The sequence below is a fragment of the Salmo salar genome, chromosome ssa09, assembly GCF_905237065.1.
Source record: "Salmo salar chromosome ssa09, Ssal_v3.1, whole genome shotgun sequence".
Lineage (NCBI taxonomy): Eukaryota > Metazoa > Chordata > Actinopteri > Salmoniformes > Salmonidae > Salmo > Salmo salar.
In genome coordinates this window covers 75,976,400-75,991,177 of record NC_059450.1, presented here as the reverse complement: position 1 = coordinate 75,991,177, position 14,778 = coordinate 75,976,400, and the positions used below count along the sequence as shown (strand labels likewise).

Here is a 14,778-nt window from a genome sequence, read left to right as displayed (position 1 = left end):
TGCCTGAGTGGGTAGGGGAGGGTGGGAAACCTGAACCCCCTCACTCCCCCTCAGACCCTGGGGTCCTGGGAGGGGCAGGGTGGGGGCGAGGGGTGGAGGGGACTGGAGATGAGGGTGTGGGAAAGTTGTAGCAGGGCTAATGCCTTTGGTGTGGATGTCAGCCGGAAGGTCTTGAGTGTCTCTGCCCACCTAACAGGTTTTCTAAGCCAAGTATAATCATAATACCTCATAGAGGACTCATCCATGCACTACAAACTCAAATACATCCTGTATCAAGGAATCCATCATTTATAGATTGTGACAGAGTGAATGTGTGTTCAGTGAGAGGTGGCTGAGGCTCTATAAAAAGTTGGGATACTGTCCGCATTCACAATGAAATGAAAATAATAGGTAACATGCCACTGGGGCCACATCTCCAGCATGTTTCCTGCTCTAGTACCTCTGTATGGTTTGAATATTCAATAACTGTTGATTTATGACTATTACGATATAGAGAATAAATTTGCCTACCTGGGATACACACGTCCCTCAGAAGCTCTCTACGAAATCATCCTACACACGTGAGAAATTTACGCAGGGGCTATGATGATCCTCAGACCTCAAAACCATAAGCTGTACACTAGGCTACACTGTATGAATATAATTCTAACAAAATAATGGTGTAAGTCCAGGAACTGCTAAATAGCATTTAGCCTGTTATGCTACTAGTGCTGTGAAGAGCAGAACAGCAACACCCTGTTTAAGGAAGTAGTCGTTTACAGTGTATCCCCGCACGGTTAATGATTACACAGAGGCAAGATAAGAAAGGTAAGTTTAGCATACAAGTCATGTAGTTTAAATGGAATGAATTGACATTATTTAGGATAGCTGTGTATTTCTTACTCTTTCCTCATGTTTACTTATTGCTGTTGCTCTAAGGTGGCAACTCAGTGGGAATGTTACAATTGAATCTCAGCAAGGAAACTCATGGTTGTATTTGATTCATGTTTTATAAAAAAGTATGGATTTCAGCAAACAATGAAAGGCACACATCAACAGAGGACAAACATAGGTACATGGTAAGGGTTTAAGAATGTACATGTTTGAAGTATTAACTGCATAGTGACTAGAAGGAGCCAGGAGGTTCATTTAAAAAACTCTAGTCTGCGCTCAACTCTGTGGATGATATCATCTTGGAGTTGAGGTAGTTGGCAACACTGACTCATTCTGTCACTGGGTTTCTGATCCAAACATGGTAGTAGAGGCAACGTGACCAGTGTAGTAGATCCAATGAGATGCTGCTCGGGAATTATTATATAGGGGTCAACTTTTGACCAGCACTCTGCAGAACACTCTGCACAACAATAGCTGTGTAATCTATTGAACTCATTTGCATAATACTACAAAGTTAAATTGTATTAGAGATTGAGAATGTACACTCTCCTACTTATTTTATTTGGATGGTGAAGCTAAAACGTTTAATTTGGCTCTATACTCCAATATTTTGGATTTGAGATCAAATGTTATGATATTTATGCCTCTAAAAACGTATCACTTATCATTATTCACGATTCATTCATGATTATCCGTAATCATGGTAGCATCCACATTAATGTCGAAGTGTTCAGAAACAGTTACCAGTGACTCCAAAATGTGACTAGATACTAGATAAAGTGCTTTCATTTCTAAACGATAAAACATATGTATGAAAATACCCTCAAATAAAAGGTGACATTCTGTACTGTCACCTCGTTTAAATCATTTGATCTCAAATCCAACATGCTGGAGCATAGAGCCAAACCAAACGTTTTACCTTCACTGAACAAATAAATATGTATGCTATAGGAGAGTGTAGTTACAGCCAACAATGACAAGTGAATTTAAGCTTCAGTCATGCACTATTTTATTTCTGACAGCATGTTGACGTTTTAATGCTCTGTCGTTGATTGGATAGACAAAGATTGACATATGCCACAAGCATATTTTAATGCAGATAAAGTCATTCTTAAACACTCTCGCACACACACACACACACACATACGCATGTGTGCGTGAATGAAATTTAAATCGATTATTCTGTTTATCATATAGTAACCTCGCTTCACTTACCAGTTCTAGACACTGTTCCCCATCTTTCCTCTTGGTGAGTATTCCCTGTATTATATTAATTCTACAGTTCTGCTAATCCAAAGATCCGTGGGGAAAAATATATATTATGCAAAAATACACTAACCAAAAACAAAAGTAAGATCCAAGGAAGCTGATTTGTGTTAAGCCACAATGGAATGACTTTAGGGTCTACTCGGGCAATGTCTTGGTTTACAGTAGCACATCTATTCGTGTGGTCATTCACTTGCCTTGATCTTCTAAAACGCCCTTATTCTTGAGCAAGATCCGTAACCTTCACAGAAAAATACGCGTAAAATAAAACCCAACCATTCATGAGTCTCTTCGTTCGCGGAAAGTCCCTTGACTGTTCATATAGTGTCTTCAACGCGCAACAAAGGTGTGGTAATGTACCAGCTCCTTTTAAAAAAACAATCACGGCTGTCCAGTCCAGTCTGTGTCCACCGCCAGACAACCCCGAGAGTGACAGGCTACAGCAGGGCTGGTCAGCGCATCAGACGTCCTCAGAGAGCTGGCAGAGAGGAAAGAGAACTAACGACGATGAATAGAGAAATCCAATATCCTCAGCAAACAAGTCACCCGCGAGTCTCTCTCTCTCTCTCAATACACACACCTACCTGCACGAGTCCTCATCTCCGCCTCTCTCAACATTAGCCTACTCGGCCTCCAGCAAGCAATTTCTTTCATCCTATGTATCTATTGATAGTGTGAATTAAGCGTTTGATTCACTGCATGAATAGGTCATAGCACATGTATAGAACATCAAAGCACATTGTTTGCCTTTGTATTTACACACACTCTTTTTAATAAAATAATGACACAATTAATAATAATATTATTTGTTAATTATTTACTGATTTGACAATTAGTCACTGTTGTCAAATTGAGTTTATGAGTGTGTTGATACACTACATGACCAAAAGTATGTGGACACCTGCTTGTCGAACATCTCATTCCAAAATCATGGGCATTAATATGGAGTTGGTCCCCCTTTGCTGCTATAACAGCCTCCACTCTTCTGTGAATGCTTTCCACTAGACGTTGGAACATTGCTGCGGGGACTTGCTTCCATCCAGCCATAAATGCATTAGTGAGGTCTGGCTCGCAGTCGACATTCCAATTCATTCCAACGGTGTTTGATGGGGTTGAGGTCAGGGCTCTGTGCAGGCCAGTCAAGTTCTTCCACACCGATCTCAATAAACCATTTTTGTATGGACCTCGCTTTGTGCAAAGGGGCACTGTCATGCTGCAACAGGAAAGGGCCTTCCCCAAACTTTTGCCACAAAGTTGGAAGCACAGAATTGTCTAGAATGTTGTCGTGCGTTGACTTTAACATTCATCTGAAGACTGTTATTTATCTAATCAACTAACTATGTTTCGTTGTTGCCCGATTAAATGAATCATGTAACGATTAACTCATTATGATCTTGGGCACCACGAGAGCGACTTGTCGTGTAGTCCTGAACAGAACTACAGAGTTGATTGTTCGTTCCATTCGCTCTTGAAGATGCTTTTTTGAAGATCGGCTAGCCAGCCGTATCGATGGTTCCCAAATGGGGTGATGATGGAAGCGTAATAAGATGGTTTGAGCACAGTAACAGGATGGTCCTACTTGCTTTCTAAGATACTTTACTTAGGACAGCTAACCAGCCATACCAGCGATTGTCCGGCAGGTGAGTTTATCTTCTCCATCTCGCGTTGATCCGCTGTATTAAATTCTTAATCCATAATTTTGCTCGAAAGGGGCGGTTCTGGCGGGCTGACACGCTCTCTAACCTCACGTTGGGGAGGTGACTACTCACTGTGCAAAGTTATGGATAACAATGATCTCTTATAATTTATCAAATCATATCCCTATCTTAACAAAAACATTTTCATCATTTTTCATATTAAATGCACAACCCATGGTATGGAAACTTCAGCTATGTAATATGTGTATTTCCTTTATAACATTTCTAATGACATCACAAAATAACAAACAAAATGATATTAGTGTTCTATAGATCGCCTCGGACCATTCCCCACGTTCTACGTTAGAAATATTGTTCCAGTATTCCCTTTTGAACGTGTTAGAGTTTCAACGGGAAAAGGTCTGTTGAGACAAAGCACATTCTTTTGGTGAATTTGGAGAGCACAGGCCTGGAACTTCTCCCTTGATTTACAACAGGATGTGAGTGTCAATCCCCACTAGTTCTATCCTCCCCCTCTACGGGTGAAAGGGGGTCTGATTGAAGTTAGTCATTGCAAACCTGATCTGACCTATTTGGATTCTCGTGGTCAGTCATGACAATGTCATTGTATGCTGTATCGTTAAGGATTCCCTTCACTGGAACTAAGGGCCTAGCCCGAACCATGAAAAACAGCCACAGACCATTATTCCTCCTCCACCAAACTTTACAGTTGGCACTATGCATTGGGGCATGTTGCGTTCTCCTGGCATCCACCAAACCCAGATTTGTCCGTCGGACTGCCAGATGATGAAGCTTGATTCTTCACTCCAGAAAATGCATTTCCTCTGCTCCAGAGTCCAATGACGGTGAGCTTTACACCACTCCAGCTGACACTTAGCATTGTGAGTGTTACAACAAGGACTGACATTTCTTACGTGCTACATGCTTCAGCACTTGGCGGTCCCGTTCTGTTAGCTTGTGTGGCCTACCACTTTGCGGCTCAGATTTTGTTGCTCCTATACGTTTCCACTTCACAATAACAGCACTTACAGTTGATTGGGGAAGCTCTAGCAGGGCATACATTTTACAAACTGACTTGTTGGAAAGGTGGCATCCTAAGACGGTGCCATGTTGGATGTCACTGAGCTCTTCAGTCAGGCCATTCTACTGCCAATGTTTGTATATGGAGATTGCATGGCTGTGTGTTCTATATTATACCCCTGTCAGCAACGGGTGTGGCTGAAATAGCCAAATCCACTAATTTGAAGGGGTGTCCACATACTTGTGTATATATATTGTATGTGTATACTGAGTCAGTAGACAACACCACCCAGTGGTAAAGAGGGTTCAATAGGGGACATTGTTTCTCTCCAATAAGTCACATAGCATCCACATCTCACCAATGTAGCCTACTGAATTGATAAAAAAGGCCTGATAGAGAGAGAAAGAAAGAAATAAATACTACTATTTTAATATCTGCTGTCTCAGGTTGATCTTTGAGTTCAACAAGGTTACCCCAATAGCTCTCTCCAGACTCATTATGTCAGACTATAAGATGTTCTCTCCTAATCCTCATCAAAGCCCTGTAAAAGACAGAGCAGAGCAGGGCTCAGCGCAATTAATCCATTGCTATAGGAGAGGCATGCTAGCTCTCTCTAGCCATGACCCTCAGAGGCCTATGCTCGCTCCTCAATATAATATTTGACATTTAAAGTCACTTCCGATAAAAAAAAAGATAATTAATAGCATTAAACCACTTAAGGATGACAATGGTGCAATGGTTACAACCGCTCTCTTGTGCCAGGGCCAGGGGTTGGTTGTAATGATATACTTGGATGTTGTCATTGACACCATTGGAACAGATTTCAGCATGGTTGAGACACACACATTGGGGCATGTTTCCAGAAGATTAAGGGATGTACTTTTACTTCTGATGTTTTTTATTGAACCACACAGAGACCTAGAGAGAAAGAGAGGGGGAGGCAGAGAGAAATAGAGAGAGGGAGAGAAGGAGAGAGACTGCAATTAAAAGGATTGATATCCATGAAAAGGTCCTTGCTGAGTTGTAAAGGCAGGGGGAGAGAATTTTAAAGCTCTGGGCTTCTGGGGCTGTTTTTGGGCCAGAGGGGTGTGTGTCTGACATTGGAGGACAAACACAGAGCCACACTCCTTCGGTTGCTTGTGCATATGCTGTCTGTCTGTCTGTCTGTCTGTCTGTCTGTCTGTCTGTCTGTCTGTCTGTCTGTCTGTCTGTCTGTCTGTCTGTCTGTCTGTCTGTCTGTCTGTCTGTCTGTCTGTCTGTCTGTCTGTCTGTCTGGTACTTTTTATGATTTTTTTTTTTTATCTGGTCATTTCTTATTAATCCAGTTGCACCCTATAAATATTAAACCAGTGAACGGAACCACATCACGTTTTCCAACTAAGTTCCTCCTACATTGAGGACGTGATCCTGTCCTCAAATCATTGATTCTTTCACACATCCTTGACTGCAGTTCACAATGTCCACAGCCTTTAAATGTTCTTCTATTTTTCTGTCTTATTGGATCATGTTGTCAGGCATGGTTTGTCTGATAGAAATAACATCTATGTAAAATATTCTGTAACAAGTGTTGTTTTTGTGCTCAATGGTGGATCTATTCATAATTATTTAAGAGATTGAAGGGGTGTCCACACGGACGGACGAATGTCCGTCCGTCCGTCCGTCTGTCTAATGTATCTCTCTGTCAGCATTTTGGTGTGGTTGATCTGTGTCTCCCTGTACAAAAGAGTGCCACAAATGCTGATTACACAACAGGACTGTGGCTGCCTCAGTCTCTCTCTCCTCTCTCACGCTCTCTCTCTTTCTCTCTCTCTCCCTCCCTCTCGCTCACTGTCTCTCTCTCTCCCTCTGACTCTCTCTCTCAATTCAATTCAATGTCAATTTAAGGGCTTTATTGGCATGGCATATGTTAACATTGCAAGTGAAGTGAAGTAGATAATTCACAGTAAACATTACACTCACAGAAGTTCCAAAATAATTAAAACATTTAAAATGTCATGTCTATATACAGTGTTGTAACGATGTGCAATCGCTCTCTCTCTTTCTCTCTCTCTGTCTGTCTCTCTCTCCTCTCTTTCTCTCTTCCCCCTCTCTCTCTGTCTGTCTCTCCCCCCTCTCTCCCCCTCTCTCTCTGTCTGTCTCTCTCCCCTTCCCCTCTCTCTTTCTCTCTCTCTCTGTCTCTCTCTGAGACAGCTCTTATCACTATTTCCAAACAGCGTGTTGAAAATAGCAGAAGAAGGCAGATTCACAGTTATTGCTGCCGACAGCTATCCAGCCACTATTTGGCCACATCATAACGCGACAGTGTCACTAGGTTTTTTCTAACAATGTTAATATGAGTGTCAGTAAAAATGTAATCGAACTGGGTGGCGCATATTTTAAGCTATAATTCTTAATTCCCTATGGGTCCTGGTCAAAAGTAGTGCACTATGTAGGGAATAGGATGCCGATTCGGACACATTCCTAGAGGTGAGCCCTCAGAGGTAGATTTCCACATCACTAAGACTTCTCCTGGCAGCACAATAACGGCCTAGTGCTTTCTTAATCGAACCTGACCCTGTCCCTAGAAACTCCCTCTTCCAAAAGCAGCCATTTTCTCCCCCTTATTGATGCCCTTGGACTTGACTGTTTTAGACTCACTCCTTCCTGCTGTGTATCCGACTGTGTTCCTATGACATCATTCTAAGCATCCTGATAATGAGTCTCCCAGCACTTTATATTGTGTATTTCCCTCCATCCTTTCTAACCCAGGACATGCACAGCAACTACTAAGAAAGCTACAAACCACCACACAGTACCTAGTAGTGATGGGCAAAAAATCTATACAGTTACGTATTGGGATATTATTTTGACGATATATCATATCTGTCACGCCTGCTCCCGCTCCCCATCTCTGGTGCTTGAGGGCGACAATATGGCAATACTATTTTTGCATTAGTGATGTGGGAAAATCTATACAGTTACGTACAGTTGCAGGTACAGCCAGCATTAGTTGGCTGTACCTGCACCAAAACTCCAGTATTTTTCCTTCTTAGCTTGTTCTCCATCTTATTTTTAAATAGAGAGCCAATTTGTTTTCAGCACTTTTATTTCACTTTTATTTCTCTCTCGTGTCTCTCTGCAGCAGACATGATGGGAAATATGGTGGGAAATATCTTTTTAACATCGAATCGCAATAAAATCACAGTACCGAAACACAATACATATAAAATCGTAATAATTGTGAGAATCGCAATACATGTTGTATCGGCACCTAAGTATGGTGATAATATCGAATTGTGTGGTCCCTGCCAATTCCCAGCCTTAATGCCTATCCTGTCAGACAACAGGGCTAGCAGCGAGACCATTGGCCAGTCATGTCCAGAGCTATATACACTGAGTAATACCAAATATTAGGAACTATTTTCATGTAATAGACTGACCAGGGGAATCCAGGTGAAACCAGGTGAAACCTATGATCCCATATTGATGAAGGGGAGGAGACAGCTTAAAGAAGGATTTTTAAACCTTGAGACAGATTAGACATGGATTGTGTATGTGTGCCATTCAGAGGGTGAATGGGAAAGACAAAATATTTAAGTGCCTTTGAACGGGGTATGGTAGTAGGTGCCAGGTGCACCGGTTTGAGTGTGTCAAGAACTGCAACGCTGCTGGGTTTTTCACGCTCAACAGTTCCCTGTGCATATCCACCACCCAAGGACATCCAGCCAACTTGACACAACGGTGGGAAGCATTAGAGTCAACATGGGCCAGCATCCACATGGAACTCTTTTGACACTTTGTAGAGTGTGTGTGAGAGAGAGAGAGAGAGAGAGAGAGAGAGAGAGAGAGAGAGAGAGAGAGAGAGAGAGAGAGAGAGAGAGAGAGAGAGAGAGAAGGATCCAAGACTTAAGACAATAGATTCTGGGGGTCTGGTTCGTGAGGACTAGCTGTCACACATCATTGGCCAACATAATGGCTGTGTGGTAGTGATGGCAGCGGTACAGGTGTATAGGCATGGGGCTCAGCTAAGAGGTGTTTGTGCCCCTGCCACCCTCTCGTCACCCTCCTGACCTGACCGGCGTTGCAATGTTCCCCCCAGGTGCCTCTCTGTCGCTTCCCCTCCCTGGATTGCTGAGTCTGCACCAATCAGCCCTCAAAGAGAAGAGGGGGGACAAACAGAGAGAGGAGAGGAAAACAAGAGTTCTCTGTGGAGGAGGAGAGGGTCTGAAGAGTACAGGAATTACAGAGCTCCCTCTGCCAGACAGCTGTGAACTTTAGGCCTTGACCAATGCTCTATTCACTGGACCGAGAGTAAAAAGTATTGGCTGATCAGAGAAGTCATGATTGATTTTAAGATTGTCAGAGTAGTGTTTTCAGCACTGGGATTTAGGGGGGATGGGGGAGAGAGAGCAACCTGTTTAGATTGGTTTTATGAACTGTTTGGAACTGATTTTCGCCTGCTTTCAGCTTAATTTAAAACCTAAAGAGTATGTCTGAATTAAGAATTTTTTGTCTGCTTATGTTTGCCGTAGTTGAGTGTCTATACTGAAGATGCTCAAAAGTAACTCAAAACACCCACACTTTCCTTCATTGAGTGATAACTTCTAAACCGAAGCTATTTTTGGTTTCTGGGGCATCGAATTTTCTACTTTTCAGTCTTTTAGAAACCCTTCCAAGTTGATTTTCTGGCAGAAAACAGTAGCTACCCGATCTCTGTGACAGCTCAAATAGATCCCTTCAGTGTTTGTTGCGTTGTTGGAGAAAAATAAATTCAGCAAAGTAGTCAAAGGTTTCTTTTGTCCTGGGCTTAGTGGTATTTCAGCCTTTATACTCTCTCCTTTCTTCATCCTCAATCCAATCTCTTCTCCCTCTATCAAGTCTCCTCTCCTCTCCTCCCCTCTCATTTTCCCTCTCATTTTCCCTCCCTCTCCTCTCCTCTCCTCCCTTCTCCTCTCCTCTCCTCATTCCGGTGCAACAGGGTGATAGATCGATTACAGGATAGGTGTAGAACATGTGGTATTGACTGAGCTATAATTGCGTTGCAGTAAAAGTGACTGAAGTGCCCACTGATTATATAGTTCTTATTGAGAAATGCATAGCTGACTGATATTGGCGGAGCTTAATCACACCTGCTGGCATGAGGAGAGGGGGAGAGAGATGAAGAGAGTGAGAAAAGGAGAGAGATATGTAGTGTCAATGGATTTCCAAAGCGAGTGTCAATGCTTGCCTTGAAATAGCCAGGGTGATTGAGCGTGACATATAACATTTAACTCCTCAGGCGATGATGGTGGCTGTCTACGGCACAACTCTACAAGCCATGTGGAGCCATACCACTGGGCACAGATGTCACTTTCAATGTGAGATCAACAAAACATTGGATATAGGTTCAAAGTTGGGTAAAAAAAAGAAATCCCCTTATGTTGATGACTTTTTATAATTCCAATCAGTTTTCCACGTTGATTCAATGTCATCACATATATTTTTTTAGTTGTTGAAATGACATGGAAACAACGTTGATTCAACCAGTTTGTGCCCAGTGGGGTAGTTCTCACCTGGACCTGATGACATCACCCATAACCTATCCGCAGGTACCATGATGTTTAGCTTCCTGTTTTACATTCAACCTTTTCTTCATTATTTTTGCTAACAAAGTGGAGGTAACTATCTTGTCATTTGGATGTCATGCCCACTCGAGTCAATCTGCTCACACATTATAATTAGCCTACTGTTCCTACAGTTAGAATCTTCTCTCCTCTTTAAATCAGTTTGGATTTAACACCAAGTGCAGACACCTGATAGGATCCTCACTCTTCCCGCTAGCTCCCACTGTCTTGTTGTCTGCCATGGGACACCCAGGGAGGTGGGGTCTGTCTGTGATTAGTCTGCCCAGGATTGGGCTCCTCTGCTGGGCTACAGGCCTCCGCTGCTACCCCCGTGGAGCGCCACACAGCAGGATAGGGGATTATACAGGCAGACAGACTGTTGCTGTACTTCCCACTCAAGGATGTGGCTCCAAAGAGGCTTGGAGAGGGCTGGAATTATGGAATTATTGAATGAGGAAATGAAATGGCTATTAGATTAGAAGGCAGATCACATCAGTGTAGAGACTGACTTGTAGAGATGGGTCTGCAGACAGTATCCCTGTCCCATAAGATATGTCCTCAATTGATGTCAACATGCGCTGTCTCTCTCAAACACACACACGCACGCACACACACACACACACACACACACACACACACACACACACACACACACACACACACACACACACACACACACACACACACACACACACACACACACACACACACACACACACACATTGGTGTCAACTGAAATATTAGTGAATATTTATCATGTCTGAGGGATGAACATCTGTCATCTGATTTGTAAACCAACAACATATATGTATTACATTAGACAGAGATGGAAACAATGAGAGAATGACAGAAACAGAGAGATAGAAAGAGTGGGAGAGAGAGAGAGAGAGTGAGAGAGAGGAGTGAGAGAGAGGGGAGTGAGAGAAAGAGAGAGAGGTGGTGGGAGAGAGAGGGAGGACTGAGAGAGAGGAGTGAGAGAGAGGGGAGTGAGAGAAAGATTGAGTGGTGGTTGGAGAGAGAGAGAGAGAGAGAGGGAGGACTGAGAGAGAGGAGTGAGAGAGAGGGGAGTGAGAGAAAGATTGAGTGGTGGTTGGAAAGAGAGAGAGGGAGGACTGAGAGAGAGAGAGAAAGAGAGAGGGGAAGTGAGAGAGAGGAGTGAGAGAGAGGGGAGTGAGAGAAAGAGAGAGAGGTGGTGGGAGAGAGAGAGAGGGAGGACTGAGAGAGAGAGAAAGAGAGAGAGGGGAAGTGAGAGAAAGAGAGGAGTGAGAGAGAGCAGAATTCCATGATCGGCAGATTACATTATTGTGTTTGACATCCCACTGGGCACACACTGGTTGAGTCAATGTTGTTTGCACATTTCAATGAAATGACGTTGAACCAATGTGGAATAGACATTGAATTGATGTGAGGTGCCCAGTGGGATCTTATGACATATGTGATGTCTACCATCTTACACATGACTACAGGTCCATGGGTGGTTTCTGTGACCTAGCAATGAGCGTTGACAGTTTTGTTTTTCAATGTCTCCCCTGCCATCAGAATATGTAGTAGGACATATCTCAATCCACATCTGGCTCTGATCAGTGGTAATGCACTATGGGGAATATGCTAGAGCCCTGGTCAAAAGTCGCTCTATAGGGAATAAGGTATAATTTGAGACAGATCCGTAGTTTTCTTGTCTGAAACATGGCACCGCACATCTTTATGATTCACTGAGATCTTATCATGCTACGTGCTGCTGTCTCTATATGCGGTGTCATATGAAGGAGTCTTCAGAAAGAGAGGGGTTTAAATAGGAAGAACTGGCGTTGATCTAAAAGCTATCAAGTCTCTTGTTTAATGTCTGCCTCTCTTTGAGAATGCTATTCATTATTCACTCCTCCCTGCCATGCTCCACCAGTCTGTCTGTCTGTCTGTCTCTTTTTCTCCATCCTCCTCTTCTAACATGCTGCATGATGAAGAGTTCTTCAAATTCTTCCAATCGTTGGACTGGAGGGAGGATAAGTCTAAAGCCTCTATTCCTTCGCTCAGGCTCTCCTCTCTATCCCTCTCCTCTATGCTCTTGTCCATCCGTACTGTATCTCTCCTCTATGCTCTTGTCCATCCGTACTGTATCTCTCCTCTATGCTCTTGTCCATCCGTACTGTATCTCTCCTCTATGCTCTTGTCCATCCGTACTGTATCTCTCCTCTATGCTCTTGTCCATCCGTACTGTATCTCTCCTCTATGCTCTTGTCCATCCGTACTGTATCTCTCCTCTATGCTCTTGTCCATCCGTCTGTTCTCTCCTCTATGCTCTTGTCCATCCGTACTGTATCTCTCCTCTATGCTCTTGTCCATCCGTACTGTATCTCTCCTCTATGCTCTTGTCCATCCGTACTGTATCTCTCCTCTATGCTCTTGTCCATCCGTACTGTATCTCTCCTCTATGCTCTTGTCCATCCGTACTGTATCTCTCCTCTATGCTCTTGTCCATCCGTACTGTATCTCTCCTCTATGTCTGTCTTCACCCTCTTCTTTTCCTCTCTTTATCTCTCCTCTCTGTCCTCTTCCTCTCTTTACCTCTCCTCTCTGTCCTCTTCCTCTCTTTACCTCTCCTCTCTGTCCTCTTCCTCTCTTTCCCTCTCCTTGTCAGAGTGTGTGCAACTGGTCGAAGGAAGTCAGGTGCAGGAGAGCAGAGATGAGTGAACAGGCACACTTTATTCAGGCAGAGGAAAACAGCCGGACGCAACTGCGTCACAACACTCCGGCCCAAGGGAAAAAAGCGATAGCGCACAAATTACACAAATAGGTACAAATAACAAAACCACGGGTTACGACAATACCCGGCGCAAAACCAGCTTGTAACGTCACACATGTAACGAACGAACAATACCACACACAGACATGGGGGGAACAGAGGATAATATACACGTAGAGTGATGAGGGGATGTAAACCAGGTGTGCGGGAAAACAAGACATAACAAATGGAAAATGAAAGGTGGATCGGCGATGGCTAGAAGACCGGTGACGTTGACCGCCGAACGCCACCCGAACAAGGAGAGGGACCGACTTCGGCGGGAGTCGTGACACTCCTCTCTGTCCTCTTCCTCTCTTTACCTCTCCTCTCCGTCCTCTGCCTCTTTCATTTCCATAACTGTCTTCCGTAGTGATCTCTAATATCTCCATCCTTTTCCTCTCTCCTCTCTCTCTGTCCTCTCTGCCTCTCCTCTATTGATTCTTATCACCTCAATCTCTCTACTTTCCATCATTCCAAGTTACCTCTCTTCCTCTTTTCTTTATGTCCTCCTTCCGTCTCCCTCTCTGACATTGATCCTCTCACCTCTCTCTCACCTCTCCATTGGAGACTCCGGGAGAGAGAGTTTGAGTGACAGGCCTGTTCTCTGTCACCACTGGACACGGTCCCTCCCACCTCCCAGTTGCCAGGGTGATGGATGGGTTCTCACTGCTGAAACATTCTGTCTCCATCTCCATCACCTCTCAGTGGAAGAGATAATTTAGTTTAGTTTATTAGGATCCTCATTAGCTACTGCACGTGCAGGAGCTACTCTTCCTGGCTGAATACCTGACCACTGTGCCTGACCCAAAATTAAAGAAAGCCTTGACTATGGTCAGACTCAGTGAGCATAGCCTTGCTATTGGTAGCCTGTAGGCAGACCTGTCTCTCAAGAGAAGACAGGCTATGTACACACTGCCCACAAAATGCGGTGGAAACTGAGCTGCACTTTCTAACCTCCTGCCAAATGTATGACCACATTAGAGACACATATTTCCCTCACATTACACAGATACACAAAGAATTCAAAAAACAAATCAAAGTTTGATAAACTCCCATATCTATTGGGTGAAATACCAGTGTGCCATCACAGCAGCAGGATTTGTGACCTGTTGCCACAAGAAAAGGGCAACCAGCCCATATTTATGTTTATTTCTTTTCCCTTTTGTACTTTAACTATTTGCAAGTCATTACAACATTGTATATAGACATAATATGACCTTTTAAATGTCTCTATTATTTTGGAACTTTTGTAAGTGTAATGTTTACTGTTCATTTTATATTGTTTATTTAACTTTGTTTATCTATTTCACTTGCTTTGGCAATGTAAACATATGTTTCCCATACTAATGAAGCCCTTTGAATTGAATTGAGAGAGCGAGAGGGGGGCAGGGAGAGAGACTGAATATCTCTCAGAGATGGAGAGAAGTGGTGAGGTGCAGAATAATTAGGCTGATGTGTTTCAAGGGCCAGGAGATTGTTCTGAAAATGAACTCGTAATGAACTCTCTCCTTTCTGTCTGTTTCTCTGTAATTTTCTCCTTCTCTCTCTCTCTCTACTCCCCATCTCCTCTTTCTCCCACTCATCACATTTAGTGTGATG

At 43.4% G+C, this 14,778-nt stretch overlaps 1 protein-coding gene across 3 annotated transcripts in view; it reads right to left on the bottom strand.

Annotated features, from left to right (window-relative positions):
• The window catches only part of LOC106611945 (ras-GEF domain-containing family member 1C), a 36,108-nt gene extending 33,390 nt beyond the window's left edge, over positions 1-2,718 (bottom strand). The window contains exon 1 of one of the 3 annotated variants that reach the window (XM_014212642.2): positions 2,089-2,718. The gene's annotated coding sequence lies outside the window, so the exon portion shown is untranslated. Of the gene's footprint in view, positions 1-510; positions 771-2,088 lie in introns of those variants that run through there. The other 2 variants (XM_014212646.2, XM_014212644.2) reach the window with 2 other exon arrangements.
• Positions 2,719-14,778: the final 12,060 nt, after the last annotated feature.